This window comes from Tenrec ecaudatus, chromosome 10 (assembly GCF_050624435.1).
Source record: "Tenrec ecaudatus isolate mTenEca1 chromosome 10, mTenEca1.hap1, whole genome shotgun sequence".
Classification (NCBI taxonomy): Eukaryota; Metazoa; Chordata; class Mammalia; order Afrosoricida; family Tenrecidae; genus Tenrec; species Tenrec ecaudatus.
In genome coordinates this window covers 90,742,830-90,753,506 of record NC_134539.1, presented here as the reverse complement: position 1 = coordinate 90,753,506, position 10,677 = coordinate 90,742,830, and the positions used below count along the sequence as shown (strand labels likewise).

General features: G+C 39.7%; 1 non-coding gene across 1 annotated transcript; it reads left to right on the top strand.

The window, feature by feature from the left end:
- The first annotated feature begins 6,965 nt into the window (after positions 1–6,965).
- On the top strand, positions 6,966–7,069 carry LOC142460663 (small nucleolar RNA U13). The gene has a single exon (XR_012786828.1). It is a non-coding gene; the product is annotated as a small nucleolar RNA U13 (small nucleolar RNA).
- Positions 7,070–10,677: the final 3,608 nt, after the last annotated feature.

The following is a 10,677-nucleotide window of genomic DNA, read 5'->3' as shown; positions in this document are numbered from 1 at the left end:
CTAGCCACCCCAATTCCATTTACAGCAGCACCCAGAAGAACTAAAAAACAGAATAAATTTGACCAAGTACATTGGAAAAACATTGTGAAAAAATATCTATTTAAATCTTATGTACCTAAATTGAAATATGTAATATTGGTAAGATGGCAATACTCCCTGCCTTATCCTGGGTTTCAAGGGAAACAGGCCAGTGAGATATATGTAAATGAAAGGTGACTTCAAAAAGTTTGTGGAATGAATTAAATAAAAGATAGTAAAAATTAAAGCAGAGCAAGAGATTGGAGAGAGAGAATTTTGTTTCAAAGGTTTGTCTCGGGCAATTGTGCTAAGATCAAGGACTGCAGAATTCAATATGGGTTACAACTTAATGTAAATAAAGCTTTAACCCTAAAATCAAGGACAAAACAAGTAAAGAAAACCCAAATCCTAACAATCGGATCAGTCGGTAACATCATAATAAATGAAGAAAAGGTTGAAATTGGCAAGAATGTTATTTTGCTTGATTCCACAATCAGTGCTCACGTAAAGGAGCAGCTGAGATCCAAGGATACTTTGCACTTGGGATCTGCTGCACAAGACCTCTCTACAGAGGTGCCAAGCAAGGCTGTGACTGGGGTGTGGCTGCCCCAAGCCATGGCATTTTTAATTGCTTCGTGTGAATTATGGTGCATGGGGAAAATATTGAAAGTACCACAGGCCGCCAAAAGAACAAACACATCTGCCCTGAAAGAAGTAACAGCCAGAAGGCTTCTTTTAGGCAAGAATGGCGAGACTTCATCTCATGGACTTTGGGCATCTTATTAGGGGAGACCAGTCCCTGGAGAAGGACGTCATGCTTGGTACAGAAAAGGGGCAGTAAGAAACAGGAAGGCGCTGGACAAGAGGAATTGGAACAGTGGCTGCAACAAGGCTCAAGCATAAGAACGATTGTGAGGCTGGCATAAGACCAGGCTGTGTTTCATTCTGTTCTACAGAGGGTCGTTACGAGTCAGAACTGACCCAGTAGCACCTAAAAAGGGGTGTGGAACCCATAAGTCAGGCAACAGACTCATAATCTCCTGTGAGAGACTGGCCCGTATGAAAACACAGAGCAGAGAGGAAGGAGTTCGGCCAAAATATCAACTGATAGAATTCCCCACTCATAACTGAGCTTCTTTATTATCCAACAGCAATTTCAGAAAAACAGCAGCAGCAACAACAACAACAAAAATAGATGACTGGGATAGAACTGACAGACTGTAGTGTCAGTGACCAGTCAAAAAACTTAAAGCACCTGGCTGACAGCAGAAGGAACAAGGCTATGATGTAGGAAAATCTTTCTCTTCATGACTTATGCTCCCACAAATACAGTCAGTTGTGAAAAAAGCTATACACAATACTTTGGGTTAAGAAAATAATAAATAAACATGGCTTTTTCTGATGGTTTGCTACTTCTTACTATCTTCCTATCTTACTACGGGTAGGCAGGAACATTTTTTAAAAAGTGTGATCCACCGAATCCCATCCAATTCAACAGGCTAAATAGAAGCAGCTAAATTGTTTGGATTAAATTGTGTCTCTCCAAAATACATGCTGTAAATCCTAATACCTCTATCCGATGGCCCAGTGGTTAATCACTCAGCTGCTAACCAGGAGATGATTGGTTTAAACCCGAAAGTTACTCTGAAAGAAAGATGTGCCCATCCGTTTCCATAAAGATTGCAGACTTGGAAACCCTCTGGAGGCAGTTCTCCTCTGTCCTGTAGAATCATTAAGAGCTAGAATTGACTCTATGGCAATACATTTGTCTTGGTTTGGTACATAAGTGGTCATAATCCCACTCGAGAATGGGTTTATTTTGTTTTGTCAATAAGACAATATTAGTAGAGTGTTTCTTGAGTCAATCTTTCTTTAGATCTAAGACAAGCAGATGAGATAAGGATGTATAAATGGGGGAAGAGAAACACCAAGCCCCCTGAAGATCACCCAGGGCAAATACAGAAAAGATACAAGGACCTTCTTGTAGTGCTAAAACAGAGAAATGTTTCTTCTAGATCTAGCATCCTGAGTTAAGGCAGAAGCCTCCTAAACGGTGAGAAAACAAATGTGTCTGTTTGTTAAAGCTGTCCATGTGTGGTTTTCTATTATCACAGTCCTAGATAAATGAAGACAATAAATAATTTGTATTGCTTCCAGATTCCATAACAAAAGAGATGTTTTGAACATTACCAATAAAAAACAACTGGGTTGAACATCTTCCATGGGCTTCCTAGACTGTAGATCTTTACTGGAGTAGAAAACCTCTCCTGCATAGTGGCCCATGGGTTCAAACTGTTGACCTTGCAGGTAGTAGCTCCGTGCGTAACCCACTCTGCCCCCAGAGCTCTTCTTGAGAGTTAATGGATAAAGGCCTTAGGGTGATTCTCTGAACTAACATCCAATGACTGAAAAACTTTCCAAAGCAACTAAGACCAATGAAATGCATTGGAGGGACAATTTAGGGAATTTGGAATCAGATCAAGACATTATATCAATCAAGAAAATGGTTGAAGCCCCACCGAAGAATGGGCATTACACATTCCCAGAGTAGTTAGCTGGCCTCATAGCAAACACTAAGGATTTCTCCAAGACATCTGGGTAGTAAGCTCTACAAAGAAGGATCACTGCCCACAAGGTTTTCTTCCATGGCACCTTGAGGACTCAGTCAGCGATGAAAGAACTAAAGAGCTAGAGCGCCCTCTAGTGGAATTTAGGGGAAGAAGACAAATACAATAATTAAAAACACATATCTAAGAGGGCTTCAAAACGTTCCGGGGAATAAAGAATAGAAAGATAATAAAGTATTTCAATGGGATTTTTGAAGTCCTTAATACACACCTAAATTCCAAATAAAGATGAGATTCTGAATTCCAGATTTACCCTAGTAAAATACTCTATACCTAAGGTTCAACTGAAAATTTTAACATATCCAAGAACATAGGAGAAGACCATTATGAAAAAGCTGAAATCAGTCTTATGGAGGTGACCATCAAAGGAAAGCAGAAGACTTTCAAAAACTAATGTTAACTATGTTAAAATGCAAGTAGCAGAGATAATGAACGGATAGAGATAAGAGAACAAAGTGAGAAACTTACTATGAAGACAGAACAGAGAAAGAACCACGTTGAAATATTGGAATTGAGGAATAAAATAATTGAACTAGAAAATGTAAAGGAAACATTAAAAACAGATTTCAGCAGACTGGGGAGGCAAACTAGTGGAAACGGCCATTGCATTTCCCAAGGGCCTGAGGAAACAAGAGAAAAGAGTAAGGACAAATGGAACTGTGCTCCACGATCAAGACATTAAACAAGTAGATTATGGAGATCCCGAATGGAGAAGAAAGAAAAAGACAACATAAATAACCTTTCAAGATATCAGGTCAGGAAAATTTCTACGCCTGCCCAAGGAGTTGAATCTGCAAATGCAGGGAACCAGGCAAACACCATCCGGAATGCATTTAGGAATTCAACATCGAGAAGCATTGTAATAAAAATCTTGGACCTCAAAGACGGTAAAGAAGATCTGAAAACAGTAAGAGGCAGCATAGTCTAGCAGGCAAGAGGCCCTCCATAAAACCCAAGTGACAACTTCTCCCAGAAAAGCTGCAGGCCAGGAGGCAATGTTGTTGTTGTTTGCCATGAAATCCATTCCAACCCATAGCCATCCTAAGAACAACAAAATGAAACAGGGCCTGGTCCTGCTCCTGCTCCATCCTCACAACTGTGACTGGGTTTGAGCCCATAGTTATAGGACGGTGTCAATCCATCTCCTTGAGGGATTTCCTCTTCCTCACTGCCCCTCTACCAAGCATGACATCCTTCTTCAGGAATGGGTCTCTCCTGAAAACACGTCCAAAGGATGTAAGACAAGCCTCTCTATCCTTGCGGCCATGGAAAGATATAAATACCTACTGCTACGGGGTCAGTTCTGATTCATAGTGACACCACATGTATACAAATACTGCTTTCCTGAGCACTAAGTTTGGGGGATGCTGTGGTTACTGTGAGAGTTCCGAATCTATTTTTATGTCTCCAGAAAGAGCCAGTCTCCCATGAATTCTTTCTGACCAGTAACCAGCAATGTGAATATAGAATATATTTACTACCACTAGCCAGCCCAGGAAGGGGTAGGGACTTGCCTGGGTATATCTTTGATGGGAATTAGAGTACTCGGCTCACATGGTCATGAGTCCTACCCTGGGCCATGAACCAATTTCATAATCTCCTTTGTGAAGCAGAAAGTGTAAAACTCAATCATAGTCCCATTCTGCTTCTGTCATCTGCCTGCAACTATGATGTATTTATCTTCTGTCTGTTATGCTTTTGTGATAGTTTCCCTTGTAATCTCATGTCATATTTCAGTGGTCTTTGGACACCATGATTGTCTTGAAATATGTCTTTATCTTTCTTTATGCTGTTTAAGGCTTAAGAAATATTCTCCTTAAGTTACATTTGGGATTTGGGGGAGTTCTTTGTTGTCCCCTGCAGCAGTATTGAAAGAAAATAATTATCAAACAAAAGTCTTCAATTGTCACTCTAAAATGAGGTGAAATAAAGACATTGCAAATAAAACAGTAAAAGTTTTAAAAATTCACTAGGAATGTGCAAGAATTGCTAAAAAGAAGAGGAAGAAAAAGAGTTCTTCAGATAAAAAATAAACTATCACAAAAACAAATATACAGAGCCATACATGCGGAAAATAATTTTTTTAATAAATAAAAGAATACTTGAAGATAAATAAGTGGCCATCTAACTCAGAAGCAACAAAGCCCACATGGAAGAAACACACCAGTCTGTGTGACCATGAGGTGTTGAAGGGATCAGGTATCAGGAATCAAAGAACAAAAAATCATATCATTGTATGCTCATTTCCCAATACAATCACTGAAGACAAATGGGTGCATAAGCAAATGTGGTGAAGTAAGCTGATGGGGCCCGGCTATAAAACGATATAGTATCTGGGGTTTCAAAGGCTTGAAGGTAAACAAGGGGCCATCTAGCTGAGAAGCAACAAAGCCCACGTGGAAGATGCACACCAGCCTGTGTGATCATGAGGTATCGAAGGGATCAATTATCAGGCAACAAAGAACAAAAAATCAAATCATTGTGAATGAGGGGTGTACAGATTGGGCACCCAAGGCCAATCTGTAGGCAACTGGACATCCCCTTACAGAAGAGTCACAGGGAGGGAGGAGACGAGCCAGGCAGGGTGCTGTGTAGCAACGATGAAAAATACAACTTTCCTCTAGTTCCTAAATGCTTCCTTCCCCCACTCTGCCCACCCCCCGCCAACTATCACGAATCATGATCCCAGTTCTACCTTATAAATCTGGCTAGACCAGAGGATGTACACTGGTACAGATAGGAACTGGAAACACAGGGAAAGACAGATAATCGCTTTAGGACCAGTGGAAGAGTGGTGATACCGGGAGGATGGAAGAGGGTTGGGTAGAAAGGGGGAACCGATCACAAGGATCTACATATAACCTCCTCCCTGGGGGATACCAAGGGAGTACCAAATAGAAAGCAAATGTTTTGAGAGTGATGAAGGCAACCAATGTACAAACGTGCTTGACACAATGGATGGATATATGGAAGGTGATAAGAGTTGTATGACATCCCAATAAAATGATATCAATAATAAATAAATAAATATTTTAAAAGGCAGTTCTTTCATAAAGGTAATCGCATGGGAAAGAAAAAATGGCCCAGTTGGATGGTAGTAAATTTAATTAAGTTCTACGTGTGTTATAACAACCAGGTGAAAAATAAGTATACGTTTAACCTAAGTGCAGGCTATATATACATACATATACACAGTGAAAGCTCTGAGGTGCATAGGCCTGCCTGTGTCCCTGCCTCACAGCAACCGCCCCTTAGCCAAGGTGCTCTTCTCCTTTTCTATCATGCTCTCTGAGTAGGACATGCTTTTCCATTCTCTCTGGGCCAGGTTTCCAGCTCAGGCTCTGGTGTTGCTAGTTTTACAGGGTGATGATGTAAAATTTGGTGACAGAGCAACAGAGAAAGGGGCGGGAAGAGAGAAAGATCGAGTTTTAATGTGTTAATGTAGCTATGTGTTTCTTTTTATTTGGATGTAAATGCTGGGATCAAGTGAAAATTAGCTGTTATAAACATAAAATGTTGAAAGTAATTTTGTGGTATCTATTAACAATATTTTATACATACACATTGATGGGGGAAAAAGTTATAAAAAGGACTCATCACATACACACAACTAAACACATACACAAGCAAATGAGCAGGAATTTTGTGATAAAGAAAGTAAAAGGCTCACTAACAGCAATCAGCACCAGGAAAGATTTAGGTCATTTTCAGTATCTACCTTAAATGGAGATGATACAAACTCGCCAAAAGAGGAGAGTGGAAGAATGGATAAAAAAAAAATAAGATTAGAAAAATAACAGGATCCATCCAAACATTGTATCTTATGGCCATGGCACAAACAGGCTGGGCGTGAAAGAATGGAAATTAATATTACACGCAACTAGTACCAAAAGGAAGCAGAAGTAACCATACTGATATTAGACAAAGCAAATTTTAAGTCAAATCTATTATAAAAGATGAAGGGTATTACATGGTAATTACAGGATTAATTCAACAAGAAGACTTAACAATTATGAATATTTATGCACCTAAAATAATTACCCTCAAATATATTAAGCAAATACTGACATCTCAGAAATCCATAATAAACAACTGCACAATAATATTTAGGGACTTTAATATAACACTCTCAATACTGTACAGAGCATCAAAAAATAAGCTAAGTAAAGACATAGGTTATGAACAATATCATAAAGAAATTTAATTTATCAGATATGTGTAAAATACGTCACCCAATATCAGAGCAATACACATTTTCCTCCCTTGTACACAGGTCATTTTATATGATGTGTCAAATGGGAGATCACAAAACAATTGCTGATCCTTTTCCGATTCATAAACATGATGATTGGGTCCTCACGCATCTGTGTGACATGTGCCTCCCTTAATACTTGTTACGACGTGGGCACATTACCCATCTGATATGAAAAAAAAATTGCTAATAGATTTCAAAAGGTAGAAATTATACAAAGTATTTTCTTTGACTACAAAGAAATAACATAGGAAGCAGCAACAGAAGTAAAACTGTAAAATACAAGAATACACGGAAATTAAACAATGCTCTGCTAAACAGCTAATGGATCAATAAAGAAATTAATAGAGAGAAATAAATAAAATACTTGGAGTTAAACAAAACTGAAAACAAATATACAAAGCAAATGAGATGCAACAAAGGCAGTCCTTGGAGGGAAATTTATAGAAATCAATACCGACATTCAAACAGAAGATCTAGCCTGTCCTATATATGTACTCAAGACGTGTGTGGAGCTGCAAAACTTCCCTGAACACATAGAATGACAGAACATGGAGTTTTTCCTTGACTTTGTAATGCTCTTTTGTATATTGAGTTCACACAATGCCTGCAGCTCTTCTTGCTGTCTTCTTCCAGGGGTAGGGTGCTGCCAAGTGAATTCTGCTTCAGAATAACATCATGTGATACAGCAGAACTACCCCATAGATTCGTCTTGCTGCAATCCCCACGGAAGCAGATTATTTAAATCCTTCTGCTGCATTGCTGCATGAGTTCAGTCTGGCAGGTTTTCGGTTAGCAGTAAAATGCTTGAACATGGGGGAACCCCGGGATCCTTTACCTAGACTGGGAGAAAGACAGGGCTCTGTCCTCCCATAGAGAGTTACACTCTCAGAAACTCACAAGGGCAGTCTTTTCCGGTCTATGGGGTTGCTGTGAGTGGGAATTGACGAGATGGCAGTGAGTTTGGTTTGGATTAACTTCGATTTCCTTACTACAGTAAAAATCTCCCTCTAGGGTAGTATACGCAGCTTGATCAATTTAAATTATGTCACTAAGAAGTGCTCATGAGTAAAAGTCATTTTTGTTCCAGGATATGACACACATGGTCTTGCAATCACTACCATGACTGTTTATATGAATATGTGTATGCATATAAAATTATCTGCAGCATACTTTCCCAAACTTATTTGGCCTATTGCCCCCCCCCCCTTTTAGGAAAAAACCATTTTTTTTACTCAATGGCTCACTGGCAAATAAAAGCTTTTGTACTACAGCCCACAATGCAGAATAAAGCATAGGCATTGTTTTTACAGTCCCCTGGATCATTCCAGTGTCCTGCAGGGAGTGGTATTGCCCACCTTGGGTAATACTGACCTGTAAGAATACATGAATATAAGCACGGGTATTCATGCGCATGTTTTCATATACATAATAAACCATAAGGGAACTAGCTTGAACATTTCTTATACATAACCAAATCAAATACCTTATGGATCTTACCTTTCTGAGTTTGAAAGCTCGAGACCATGGTTTCATAGCATAACTTCGTCAATTGGCAAGCTATAGCTCAACAACTGTATGTTCTACATCCCAATGTGTTGAGTAGTGTCTGAGCTTTAATAAATCCGGTGAGCACCATCTAAGGTACTGTGATAGTTACGTTTATTGTACCAACCTGGCCAATAGGAAGATGTGGGCAGAGATTAATCAGGTCCCAGTTTGATTGGAGGGCAAAGAGTTAAATGGCTCAGCAAGGCCGGCCCCCTCTCTCTTCCTCGCTGGTGATTGGACCAGCATGCTGTGGCTTTAGCTAGTTCTCTGCCTCAACCTGGGTGCTACACTACTTGTGGGCCAAGCCAATGGATGGATTGTATAACTAGAGCTTGAGGCTCCTTCAAAACCTGCTTTGCCATGCTGTTGTGTGTACATTGCTTGAGCTTGCGGCTGGTGGATTCTGTCGCCTTGCCTTGCTTGACTTCGATATCCCACCCAGGCCTGCTTCACTGAGCTCCCATGCTATTGCCTGTTGATAACCCACCCTGTTGACTGCTGACTCTGCCTGTTTTGCCTGAGGGGAAGAAAACACCACAGTCTGCTTCCTTGACAAAGCACCCCCTCTGTGAGTTGAAGGACATTCAGTATATTAACTGTTCCACAAAAGTGAGTTGAATTGAGCCCTCTGCACTGCTTTGTGCACTAATTAGTGTTATATTCCTTCTGGCAGTATAAACCTATCCTTTAATATATATAATCATAAGTGTCTTGGTTTTGTTTCTATGGAGAACCCTGTCTAACACAGGTACAACTATTAGTCGACTCATCACAAACAAAACATAAAGGAGGAAATTATAGACTCAGGAAGAAAGCAGTTTACAGTACTAAAAATATACACAAAGCATGGCCTTATCGATCCTGAGGCCGGCCGAACTGAATGATTCATTATTGACCATTCCGATCAGAGCCACAGTACATGGGTCCTGCTGGATGAAAGGAAAATATGAACCAGAACTCAAATTCATATCAAGTCCAGACTTACTGGGCCAATGAAGACTAGCGGACATCCCAAGATGAACAACTGAGAAAATTTTTAAACCTTATAACAAAATTATCCTTTCACTAATCTTTTAAATAATGCTGCTCCTGAGTTTCCTAGAAAAAAATCTATGAAACAAAATGATAATATATGTGGGTATACACACACACACACACACACAGGACTATGAGAACTTCTGAGCTAGGGAAACTGAAGTACTGGAAATAGTATTAACCAAAATGGAATGGATTAAAATGATGATATGCTCTGGAAAGTGTAACCAATTTTACTGAATAATTTTATACAATTGTTGAATGGAAACTTAATTTGTAGTGTAAACATTCACCTTAAACACAGTAAAATGATATTAATAACATTTTTCCTAAAAGTGTACAGCATTACCAGTCAGTAGGAAATATCAAAGACTGGATTGATTTCCTAAGTTAAACAACTAGAAGCACCGAACAAAATATATATAGGAAAAAAAAAGAGCAATATCGAAATTGGGTATTGGGCAATGTAGGAAAGTATTCTCTCAAAGATGTGAAACAAATTACTACCCCAGTTTACTGCCTAGAGGATGATTTTGGCTTGTAGTACAGCAAGTGAGAACCCTGGCAAGGTTAAGTGGCTTCTCTAGTTGAAGACAGAGAGTTGAAAATCCTCCTAGTGTTCATTAAACATGCTGAATTCCATTCATTCACTCTCATAAGGTAGTGGACTGGGTTTAGTAAAACAAATGAGAGCCTTGATCACTGAAGGATAAAGGAGCACGTGGGAAATTTTGGTTATAAAACCCACACCGCCCCAGTTCCTGATGAGACCCTAATTCTTGACCACTGCCTGTGTCAGAAAAAGACTATGCACCACGGGATTGTCGGTGGCTGACTTTTAAGAAGCAGATGATCAGGCCTTCCTTTCGAGTCACCTCTGGGTGGACTTGAACTTGCAATCTTTCTTTAGAGCCCTCCACCTAAAGACTCTGCTATCAAGTCATGTTGCTGCTGTTAAGTGCCCCTGAGTGAGTTCCGCCCCTTAAGAACACTATTTACAACAGAATGAAACACTTCCTGGTCCCGCATCACCTGTTCCTATTTTAGAACCATTGTTGTAACCAAGAGGTCAGCTATCACATGGTGGGCCATTTTCTTTCTGCTCACCATCTACTTAAATCAGGCACAATATCTTTCTTCAGGGCCTGGTTCCTATTAACAACAGATGAAGTACTGCTACTTTTGCTTCTTTTT